At 36.6% G+C, this 8,191-nt stretch overlaps 1 pseudogene; it reads left to right on the top strand.

Moving 5' to 3' along the window:
* Window positions 1–6,536: 6,536 nt before the first annotated feature.
* On the top strand, window positions 6,537–7,435 carry LOC121033349 (vacuolar-sorting protein SNF8-like; annotated as a pseudogene).
* Window positions 7,436–8,191: the final 756 nt, after the last annotated feature.

Here is an 8,191-nt window from a genome sequence, read left to right as displayed (position 1 = left end):
TAATTAAAATGGTAGTCATTTTGTTTTCTAAATATAAAATCGGATCCCATTTTATTGTCAGTGGAATGGCATTTTTACTACAGTAGACATTTTATTTTAGTTTTCATACGACATTAGAACATTTTTTGCCTTATGTGATCCATATTATCTAACTAAATATAAAATAATATCATAATGCCTATAGTAACCAGTAAAAGATCATAATACATTTATACGAGGCAGTTGGCTTTTTAAATAGAATCATGACTTGTAATTTTATGTGTTTTTCATAAACAGAAAGAGTACAGACATGACTCTTGCAAATTTTAAATAAGTAAATGGATCTATAAAACAATGTAATTGAATCCATGCAATAACCATGATTCCATTGTGTTTGTCATTATAGTTTTTCTTCCTCAATATTATCATTTCTAAATTGAAGAATCAGATTTCTAAAAATTTAAGAGCTACCTGAAGAACAGTAGATGTGTAAGCAACTTTACAGATTAGGGAGAGACTGCTGGACCAAGCTTTCTAAATCCAAGACTTTCTTAGTGTGTATAAAATAGAGCAGATTAGGGGCATTCTCTGAACTACAGAGTAGAGCTTGATTTAAAAAAAAATCGAGGATTTTACAAATGATAAATGTTTTGCTTGCTTGACAAAATTTCCTGAAGATTAGAGCAGTTTCATATTGTGCTTCATCAAATCCTATCATTCTCATTCAAACTAAATGTGCAATTGCAATCATTCCTCATTTTCCCTTTAACAATTGAAGGGCTAAAAGTTTGGAATACTTTATTTCAGAAAACTAACCACCATTAAAATTACTCTTATTAGCATTTTCATTTTAAGGCCACAGTATTCCTTTGGTTTCACTTTTCTATTCAAAATATTTGAATAGAAAATATTGAAATGTTAAAGAAAATGGCAATTTATGGCCAATAATAATATTCTTTCATATTTAATATCCTATAGTTCATTGAAATGGGGTTAGTTCAGTTCAGTTTTCTTTAACTATATGACTTCAATTGTAACATTGATTTTCTGGGGGTTTTTTTGTTTTTTTTTTTTTTACAAAATAAACAACTTGAGTTAAATGTTATTATCATGCAATAATTTATATTTGCATTTTGGTATATAGTATTTTTTGATACTTTACATTGTGACTAATCATTAATATAAACAACAAGTATCAGGCTGCGTGCCTGGTACCAAGAATTTGAACAGAAGAGATGTCTTGGTTTCAGTCTCCCTCTTCTTCTTTCCTACAGGCTGAGGTGGCAGAGATGCAGGATAGAAGGTGTATGTGTGTGTGTGTGTGTGTGTGTGTGTGTGTGTATAGGCATACACGTGTGTGTATACGGGTATACACACATGCACAAAACTTATACACACAACATACAGTACATACATGGTAATGGGTACTGATATATGAGCCCCATTACAGTGGTTCACATATGCTAAAACAAAATAAATTTAGCCATGTGAATATTTGGGAGACTGTAGTTTCAGGACAAGCATCCGAGCAAGGAATTAGCTTGGCTTTTATATGAAACAAAAGGAAGTCAGAGTAGCTGGTAGAGAGTGAGCATGTTTGGACCAGGGAGGTGAGGGCAGAGAGGTTCAGAAGGGCTGGATGAGATGGGAATAAGTAAACCATGTTGTAAGGGAGATCAGTTTGCACACACTGAGACTAGCAAACATATAAAAAACAAAAACAAAAATACCTTTTTTGGAAAACTTTAAGAAGAGAAGTAGTGAAATAGAAATTGTCCTACCAGGGGCGCCTGGGTGGCTCAGTCGGTTAAGCGTCCAACTTCAGCTCAGGTCACGATCTCGCGGTCCGGGAGTTCGAGCCCCGCATCAGGCTCTGGGCTGATGGCTCAGAGCCTGGAGCCTGTTTCCGATTCTGTGTCTCCCTGTCTCTCTGCCCCTCCCCCGTTCATGCTCTGTCTCTCTCTGTCTCAAAAATAAATAAATGTTAAAAAAAAAATTAAAAAAAAAAAAAAAAAAAAGAAATTGTCCTACCAAAGTTGGCTATGGCTCCTGCAGACCGGGAGAGGTGAAAGTGAGAGCAGATTGATAATCACAAAGCTATTGTAAAAGTCCAGGGTGAAACCATGGTGTCTTTTGAAGATGGTGACACTTGGGCTTGAGAAATGTAGGCAGTGATTCAGGTGCCCTGAACAGAGAGGAAGGAAATCTCTATAACATTGAAACACCGGTAATTACATTTCTGAGAGCAAGTGTTATATTTCTAGCTAGGTCTTATAATTTTTTCCCTAAATCAGATTATACTGACAGTCAGAGATGGGACCTAAAGATCATTATCTTACTATATTAAAATCTCGCTCCATGAATGAACTCTACAACAGATAGTGTATAGATAATGTATAAAATACATTCATGCATACTATCATTGTATATCCTGTAATTTTCTTTTGATAGATAGGAGTACTCAAGCTTTCAATTCTTAGGAGCTTTCTTAGTATTAAAAAATATTGACATCCCCAGAGAGATTGTTCTTTATGTATACTATGTCTATTTGCTTTTGAAAGTAGAAATTAAAATGCAGAATTTAAAGACATTCATTAACTAATTTCAAGATAAAAATAAACTCATCATATATTATCCACAAATCAAAATAATTAGAGAAGAGTCCCATTGTTTTACATTTTTGCAAACCTCTCAAAGACTAGTCTACTACAAGAAAATGAATTCTCATATCTATTTCTGCATTCAGTCAGTTGTGATATATTGTTTTGGCTGAAGCAAATGAAGAAAATCTAGCATCACAAGAAATATGTGAATATACATATTTGATACCACACCAAATTTTGACAGATGGTAGTTTCTTTAAGATTACTTGCATATGGAATCCAAAACAATATCCATTAATTTTTGTAATTTCTTACATTATAATCCATTGACCTGTCTTCCGCTTTGACTGCATCTCTATCCATTTGTGATGTTACAACATTAAAGACAATAGGAAAATATTGGTTCATTGAGGTATGAAGAAATACCAAACACTGATATATGTCTTTATATAATATCAAATAATACATTTGTTACTATTATCACCAGATTTATTAACAAAGACTTTATTGGCAAGCTGTGAAGTTTTCAATGATAGATTTAAGTTTTTGAAAATTCTCCTTTTTAAAGTTTATTTATTCATTTTGAGAGTTAGCACGAGTTGGGGAGGGGCAGAGAGAGAGAGGAAGAGAGAGAGGATCCCAAACAGTCTCTGCACTGTCAGCACACAGCCTGATGTGGGGCTCCAACTTGCCACTGTGAGGTCATGGCCTGAGCCCAAATCAAAAGCTGGACGCTTAACCAACTGAGCCATCCAGGCGCCCCTAATTTTTCACAATTCTAATATTTGGTTAAAATCAAATTTTATTATCCACAGCAAATAGTATCATTTGTTTTTCTTGAAGAGACAAGTCCATTTCTTCACTTTTGAAGACAATGTCTATAAAGTATACAAATCTGAATTACTATAGTGCATCTGCTAAAACTTCTTTCTAGTGTAATGGTTTCCATAAAAACAAAACAAAATAAAACAAAACCTAATTTAGCTTGCAAGTGTCACAATAGCCCCCTCCCCCAGCACACAGGTGTTTTCCTTAGTAACAGTTCATATACTTAGGCAGCAGAGGCTTTATGGATAATTTTCATTTCCTCACATAGAATACTGAAAAACATGTACTCTAGGGTCAAAATTTAATCAAATCAATAATTTGCACTGCTTCATCAAGGGCACTGTTAAGTGAAGCCTTTATTCCTTTACTGTAAATTCGTGGTGGTAAAAATATAATGAATACTAGTGCAGTTTAGTGCCACTGCTTTAATTCATGCCAAGGTGCCATACGTTTTATTGAAAATTGCTTTTGCAATACCAGTGCAGATTTCACCCCAGAAAAATGCTTTTGTGTTCTTACAAAAAAATATTTTTTAATTTGTTGATCTCCTGAAAGGGTCTTAGTGATGCCCAGAAGTTCATAGAAGTCACTTTGAAGACCACTGTAATTGCATGATTAAATTATGTTATGCATTTAAATGTGAATAATTTTGTTTGGAATTTATTAATTTTTACTTATTATATTGAAGAACTGAAGAGGCTCAGATTACTTTCAACCTCGCAGAAGTCTTCACCAGATGGATGAGAACAAAGTACACCCAGGTACATGTGAATAGGGCTGACTGAATTGAAGGCATAAACAGTTAAGTTGGGTCAACTTTTCAGCCTTTATATATTTAAGACCACAAACTATTCAGTCAGCGGTCCAACTATGCCTTTACTTTAACACTCTGTCTAATAGGAAGAGAAGTATCAAAAGACATAGTTGACTAATAACATCTTTTTCTAAAGCTGTGGAAGTAACTTCTTACCTCCCCTGTCATTTTCTGACTCCAAAATCACAGTCTTTGTATATTTCCATGACCGATATGACAAATTTAGGATGTTATGGGCCAAATGGTGTTCCCCCTTCCAAATTCATATGTTGATGTCCTAACCTCTAGTACTTCAGAATGTGACTGTGTTTATACATAGGGTCTTTAAAAAGGAAAATTAAGCTAACATGAGGTCTTTAGGGTTGGTCCCTAATTCAATATAGTTGGTATCCTTATAAGAGGAAGAGATTAGAATACTGACATTCACAGAAGGGAGGATCATATGAGAACATCAGAAGATGGACATGTACACACCAAAAAGGGAGGCCTGATAGGAGACCAACCTTGATGACTCCTCGATCCCAGATTTCTAGCCTGCAGAACTATGTAAAAAATAATCTCTTAAGTCCCCATTCTGGGCCAAGAAGACCCATTCTGTGGTCCTTTCTCATTGCAGCTCTTTCAGAAAAATCAAATGCATTTGAAAAGTAACTGCTTCTAAAGCCAACTCAGGAATGTTATATTTAGTTGATAAAATTATATACTTGAAATTTCTACTTTCATTGGCTCGGGATGTAAATATATCCACAATCAATGTACACGCGCAAAAAATTCCAGCATAAATCCCTTTAAGATCTGATATTTTTAAAAGGGGAAATACAACACATGTCAAATTGGGTTCTATTATTTTGTGAAATGTAAATTTTAAACAATTACAAGGGGCAAAGAAATGTAGTGTAGTTCTTTGCTCAGAAAGGAGAAAACTGAATATAGAGAATCTAATCATTCTCTATTCTAGTTCTTGATAGTTGTTAATGGTCTCATACTATATTTTACACACATCAACTCAGTTAATCCTCAAAAGCACCTAGAAGCACTATTATTATTCCATTTTATTAAAAAGGAATATGAGACTCAGATTACACAATTGCTCAAATCACAGAAATTATAAAAAGCTGAGACTTGAAAACAATTTTTCTAATGTCATAGCCAAGACTTACACATTAAAATTCTGAAAGATGACAAATAACATGAATGATGATTAATCAAAGATAAGCAACATAGTGATATTCGTTATTTGTGGGCTTTTCATTTTGTTAACAATTCTTCTTTCAATTTTAACATTTCTTTTAAAAAATTTAGAAGTCAGAGAATATTAGAAATAACAGGGCAATGAATATTTACTTTTACATTGGATATAGATTTACCAGGTGTTAATATTTTACTATATCTACTTTACCATTCTTTTTCTATGAAATTACAGCTAATTCTCAAATATTTATCAGAACTTACACATCATCACTTTAAATCTACAAACTTAGAACTTATCTCCTAGCAATAAATCATCTAAAATCTATAATGCATCTAATATCGGTGTTCATTCACACTCAACAATTTAATACTGGTAAAAACCATGTATTAAACAATGCATTAACCATATTCAAATTTTTCAGTTACTCCAAAAAATGTTTTTGTAGTGTCTTTTTTCAAGAACCATGAACCATTCAAGCAAAGTATAATGAACATTTATAATGCGATAATGGTTTGGGGTTTTTTTGGTCTCCTTTTTTTTTTTTAAGAGAGAGAGAGACAGAGAGAGCATGCACAGGGCAGGGGCAGAGGGGGAGAGAGAGAGAGAGAGAGAGAGAGAGAGAGAGAGAGAGAGAATTTCAGGCAGGCTCCATGTTCAAAGCAGAGCCCCAAGCTGGGCTCAGCTCAAAACTGTGAGATCATGACCTGAGCTGAAATCAAGTCTGAAGCTCAACCAACTGAGCCACCCAGGGACAAAGTTTTTGTTTGTGTGTTTGTTTTGTTTTTATCTCTTTAATCAAGATTTATTCTCCCACTTTTTACAGATATTATTTAACAAACACACCAGGTTTTTGCTTTGGGATTCGTTTTGTGTTTCTTTGTTTTTCCAGAATTTCTTTCAATTTGAATTTGTCTCAATCTTTTCATCATAGCTAGTTTGGGGGGAAAATTTTTGGTCAGCAGGTCAGTAAATTCACTTAGGTGTGCCCTTCTGGGTGCATCACCTCAGGAGTCACATAATATCAGTGGCTCTGTTTTTATGTTGTTAAATTTCATCCTTTAAGGTGTAAACTGGCTGCCTTTATTTGCATGCATTCCCTTTCCTCCTCCTTCTTCAAGGCCTTTCTTTTGCAACTGTTGTTTTTCTTTCTTTCCTTCAAGGGCCTGTATTGTGGCAAGTTTGTAATGTTCCTCTTCAAGTGTAAAGATGTCTTCCGACCTTTATAGTTAAAAAGTAATCATTCAGAACCAGCGGTGGATCCTCGGATGCTGGGACCCGGGGTCCTGGCAGCAGGGTGGCCTACAGGCCCAGGGCAGGGATGCATGGCCTCTGGGTGGGAGCCGGCGCTACAGCCAAGAAGGAGCTTGCCGAGGTCAAGTATAAGGAACGAAGGACTGTCTTGGCTGAGGACCATCTGGCCCAGATGCCAAAGCAGTTGGACCTGTTCAAGACCAACCAGGAGGAATTTGCCGGCAAACACAAGCAGGAGATCCTGGAGAAGGCTGAGTTCCTGGCGCACTTCCAGGACACGTGTGCACTACTGGGGTGGATCCTCTGGCCTCCGGAAAAGGATTTTGTCTGAGATGCTAGGCGGGGGAGATTTCTATTATGAGCTGGGTGTCCAAATTATCGAAGTGTGCCTGGCCCTGAAGCACCGGAACGGAGGCCTGATGACTCTGGAGGAACTACATCACCGGGTATTAAAAGGAAGGAGCAAGAAGGCACAGGATGTCAGCCAAGAAGACCTCATCAGGGCCATCAAGAGACTGAAGGCACCCGTTTCCGCATCCTCCCTGTGCGCCTACCTCTTTTGGTCTGTTCCGGCTGAGCCCAATACGGATCACACTGTAGTGCTGCGGCTGGCAGAGAAAAATGGCCACGTGACTGTCAGCGCTCTCAAAGCCAGTCTTCTATGGGAGCCGAGCAAGCACAGCAATGCTGAACGTCCTGGCTGGACCCGCAGGCCCCGGGGAAGCTCACTATTGGCTGCCAGCCCTCTTCACTGACCTCGGCTCCTAGATAACAGCCAGAGGCCAGAGAAATGCTCCCCTGAGGCTGGGAGTGCAGGAGGGGGTGGGGGCAACAGCAGGCAGGGAGAGGAGGGAGGAGCTTAAAACCTGAGACTTCCTTGGAAAGGAAAGGAGGAAGGGAAGGGGAGGCTAGGGGAGGGAAGGAAAAAGTAATCATTCAGGTAACACTTTGGCTGTTTGAGTATTTTGTCCCCTCACCACCCCCCTGCAGATACTTTTCACCAACTGATTTTAGTATTTGTTGGTGATTTTGTCTAAATCAGTTATTACAGAGAAAGGTGTAAAGTGATTTTCTGATTCTCTCCTTTCTTATTTTACTAGCTGGCATTCTCCTACAAAACCTTTTTTATCCTATTAAAGTCATATATATATATATATATATATATATATATATATATATACAGTTCAACCTATCCTTTGCTTTTGATTTTCAGTATAGTTTCTTTTCATTATTCACTGGGTCATTACTACCATGGTTGATGCTAAAAGTAATTTCAAATCCGCCAATGGAAGCAACGTCTGATAGGGTAACATCTGGCTTTTGTTGTTGTTGTGGTTGTGGTTGTTTTTCTTGTTCTTGTTCTTGTTACTTTTTGAGGGCATTTGGAGGAATAAATCTATTAATTAAACATAGTATGTGCCAGTTTCTTTGCATGTACATTCAATTCTCATAATAACCACATGGAATAGGTAACATTATAATAGTCATATTACAGATGAAAACAACAACTACAACAAAAACAAA

Source organism: Herpailurus yagouaroundi, unplaced genomic scaffold, assembly GCF_014898765.1.
Source record: "Herpailurus yagouaroundi ecotype Mexico unplaced genomic scaffold, PumYag 159, whole genome shotgun sequence".
Classification (NCBI taxonomy): domain Eukaryota; kingdom Metazoa; phylum Chordata; class Mammalia; order Carnivora; family Felidae; genus Herpailurus; species Herpailurus yagouaroundi.
The sequence above is the reverse complement of the archived record's forward strand: the minus strand, read 5'-3'. Positions and strand labels throughout refer to the sequence as shown.